Genomic DNA, 4516 nt, shown 5'->3' with positions numbered 1-4516 from the left:
CATTTTGGAGCAAATAATGTGAATTTCCAGCTATAAGATTTCCTAATAAATCTTCCATCTTACCAGGTCCAGGTTCAAAACCTTGCTCACAATTTCCTCACTTTCCCATAAACTCAACTGATTTTTTTTTAATACTTTGTCCAATATTTAGAAAATGGGACATCAATTGATTCTCCTACTCATTTATTTAATATGCTATCATAATACCATTCCAGACATTCAAAGAGAACGAGGGAATTCTTCACGGCTCATTTGTTTTATCCAGGAAATGGTTATTGCAGACGGGGAAAAAAAAAACAACTGATGACTAATAAAGAACATTAGTGTGAAAAAAAGTTCATTTTACTGTGTGTTAATTGCTAAATTAACTGCTAAGGAGGACCTCTGTATTTTGGTGAAGTTTTCCACGTAATATAATTGGGAGATTGTCCAGGTGCCATTTATGTTATGTTGGAGCTCAAAGTTCCAGAAAACTTTCCAAGAGACTGAAACTGTCAGCTTCATGTAAATGAAAACTGTCAAGTTGAATTCTACTCTGAGTAGTGCAGAACGGTTAGTGTGTGGTGTGAATGCTATTCGGTACAATGTCCTGAACAGCCACCTGATTTTTGCTTCTAGTGAACAAATCAGTTCTATGCCAGAAAGAAACTCTGATTCTTGAAAAGGATAGAAAACCGTGCAGTTAAGTGGGTATCTGGCCTAAGCTGTAAGTATCCAGTAAATGTGGTACGATGCAGTGGTATGTTCCTCTCAGCGAAAGATAGCACTTTCTTTTTTTTTATTCTTATCCAGTATTCAAAATGCTGCATGAGCACTGTGTTTTCTCCTCAAGGCATGCAATAGAATGGAAATGGAGTTTTGGAAAACCACATTCTCATTAATAATTTGAACATATATTATTCCATGTAATTAGAGCTACCACACTGATTTAGGTTTTATATGGTTAGTCAAAAATTGGGAGGAAAACTACACTGATTAATTGGTTAGCCTATTGTAATAAAAATTTATTTAAAAAATTATGATCGTAACAGATTTTTTGTTTGTTTTTAATAGGTGAGTGAATTCTAAAATTTGAGCAGAAAATAAGATACATTTTCATTTCATGGTTTGGAAACATGTTTACATTACTTAATACAACTTTCAGAATCCTCCTCAGTGTCTGAATCTGGTTTTATGCCACTGCTGTGCTTGCTGCTGTGAGAATTCTGCTGAAACAGAGGGACTTCTGTCTGAAATTAAGGCAAATTGGAGTGGTAGTTAAGCACCACCCTGGCTCTGGGTTAAGTCTCCAGTCTCTGGAGTTCAGACAGACTGATTCTCAATGAGGCAGGGCTGCAACACCCACAGATTCTCTGAGTGAAAGGTGGCGTGCTTGTCAATAGCAGGGGCAGATGACTCAGTAAGCAAGGTAAGCACGGGCTTACTTGTGCTTACTTATCTCTAGTGAACAATTTCACATGTTTTTTGCAGTGATAGAAATCTGTAGTAATCAATTTCACAGTGATGAAAAACATGTGAAATTGTTTGCTAGAGATTAGTAAGTAAACCCGTGCTTACCTTGCTTATTGGGTTATCTGTCCCTGTTACGTACAGTAAGTTAGAAAAGAAGCTTTGATTCTTTAGGAAAGGGCTGTGGGGTGGGGAGAGAGACAGACGGCAGCCGTACCTAGAAGCATAATCTTTCACGTGGTGAAAAATATGAAAGAGTTTGCTACAGATGATCTGGTAAGCACCATGCTTACCTTGCCTATTAGATAATCCACCCCGGTCAATAGCCTTGTGAAAGTATCATCCTCTGGATCCAGTAGGCACCAAATCTACATTGTTTGATAAATACATTGAAAATACACTGTACATGGTACTTTATCTTTTTTTTTTAATAATTTTTATTGTGCTTTAAGTGAAAGTTTACAAATCAAGTCAGTCTGTCACATATAAGCTTATATACACCTTACATACTCCCATTTACTCTCCCCCTAATGAGTCAGCCCGCTCCCTCCTTCCAGTCTCTCCTTTCGTGACAATTTTGCCAGTTTCTAACCCTCTCTACCCTCTCATCTCCCCTCCAGACAGGAGATGCCAATACAGTCTCGTGTCCACCTGATACAAGTAGCTCACTCTTCATCAGCATCTCTCTCCAACCCATCGTCCAGTCCCTTCCATGTCTGATGAGTAGTCTTCAGGAATGGTTCCTGTCCTGGGCCAACAGAAGGTTTGGGAACCATGACTGCCGGGATTCTTCTAGTCTCAGTCAGACCATTAAGTCTGGCCTTTTTATGAGAATTTGAGGTCTGCATCCCACTGTTCTCCTGATCCCTCAGGAGTTCTCTCTTGTGCTCCCTGTCAGGGCAGTCATCGGTTGTGGCCGGGCACCACCTAGTTCTTCTGGTCTCAGGAGGATGTAAGTAAGTCTCTAGTTCATATGCCTCTTTCTGTCTCTGGCTCATAGTTATCATGTGACCTTGGTGTTCTTCATTCTCCTTTGATCCAGGTGGGTTGAGACCAATTGATGCATCTTAGATGGCCGCTTGTTAGCATTTAAGACCCCAGACGCCATACTTCAAAGTGGGATGCAGAATGTTTTGATAATAGAGTTTATTATGCCAATTGACTTAGAAGTCGCCTTAAGCCATAGTCCCCAAATCCCCGCCCTTGCTCTGCTGACCTTTGAAGCATTCAGTTTATCCTGGAAACTTCTTTGCTTTTGGTCCAGTCCAGTCGAGCTGACCTTCCCTGTATTGAGTATTGTCCTTCCCTTCACCTAAATTAGTTCTTATCTACTAACTAATCAGTAAATAGCCCTCTCCCACCCTCCCTCCCTCCCCCCTCTTCTAACCACAAAAGAATGTGTTCTTCTCAGTTTATACTATTTCTCAAGAACTTATAATAGTGGTCTTACACAGTACTTGTCCTTTTGCCTCTGACTAATTTCGCTCAGCATAATGCCTTCCAGGTTCCTCCATGTTATGAAATGTTTCACAGATTCGTCACTGTTCTTTATCGATGCGTAGTATTCCATTGTGTGAAAGTACCATAATTTATTTACCCATTCATCTATTGATGGACACCTTGGTTGCTTCCAGCTTTTTTGCTATTGTAAACAGAGCTGCAATAAACATGGGTGTGCATATACCTGTTTGTGTAAAAGCTCTTATTTCTCTAGGGTATATTCCGAGGAGTGGGATTTCTGGGTTGTATGGTACTTCTATTTCTAACTTTTTAAGAAACTCCGGATAGATTTCCAAAGTGGTTGTACCATTTTACATTCCCACCAGCAGTGTATAAGAGTCCCAATCTCTCTGCAGCCCCTCCAACATTTATTATTTTGTGTTTTTTAGATTAATGCCAGCCTTGTTGGAGTGAGATGGAATCTCATGGTAGTTTTAATTTGCATTTCTCTAATGGCTAATGATCAAGAGCATTTTCTCATGTGTCTGTTAGCTGCCTGAATATCTTCTTTAGTGAAGAGCATGTTCATATCCTTTGCCTAATTTTGATTGGGTTGTTTGTCTTTTTGTGGTTGAGTTTTAACAGAATCATATAGATTTGAGAGATCAGGTGCTGGTCAGAGATGTCATAGCTGAAAATTTTTTCCCAAACTGTAGGTGGTCTTTTTACTCGTTTGGTGAAGTCTTTAGATGAGCATAGGTATTTGATTTTTAGGAGCTCCCAGTTATTGGGTTTCTCTTCGTCATTTTTGGTAATGTTTTGTATTCTGTTTATGCCTTGTATTAGGGTTCCTAATGTTGTTGCTATTTTTCTTCCATGATCTTTATCATTTTAGTCTTTATGTTTAGGTCTTTGGTCCATTTAGAGTTAGTTTTTGTGCATGGTGTGACGTATGGGCCCTGTTTCATTTTTTTGTAGATGGATATCCAGTTATGCCAGTACCATTTGTTAAAAAGACTATCTTTTCCCCAACTAACTGACACTGGGCCTTCGTCAAATATCAGCTGCTCATATGTGGATGGATTTATACCTGGGTTCTCAATTCTATTCCATTGGTCTATGTGCCTGTTGTACCAATACCAGGCTGTTCTGACTACTGTGGCTGTATAATATGTTCTGAAATCAGGTAGAGTGAGGCCTCCCACTTTCTTCTTCTTTTTCAGTAATGCTTTACTTATCCGGGGCTTCTTTCCCTTCCATATGAAGTTGGTGATTTGTTTCTCCATCACTTTAAAAAATGTCATTGGAATTTGGATCGGAAGTGCATTGCATGTATAGATGGCTTTTGGTAGAATAGACATTTTTACTATGTTAAGTCTTCCTATCCATGAGCAAGGTATGTTTTTCCACTTATGTAGGTCCATTTTAGTTTCTTGCACTAGTACTTTGTAGTATTCTTTGTATAGGTCTTTTACATATTTGGTAAGATTTATTCCTAAGTATTTTATCTTCTTGGGGGCTACTGTGAATGGTATTGATTTGGTGATTTCCTCTTCAATGTTCTTTTTGTTGATGTAGAGGAATCCAAGTGATTTTTGTATGTTTATCTTGTTAACCTGAGACTCTG

This window comes from Loxodonta africana, chromosome 2 (assembly GCF_030014295.1).
Source record: "Loxodonta africana isolate mLoxAfr1 chromosome 2, mLoxAfr1.hap2, whole genome shotgun sequence".
NCBI classification, from domain to species: domain Eukaryota; kingdom Metazoa; phylum Chordata; class Mammalia; order Proboscidea; family Elephantidae; genus Loxodonta; species Loxodonta africana.
The sequence above is the reverse complement of the archived record's forward strand: the minus strand, read 5'-3'. Positions refer to the sequence as shown.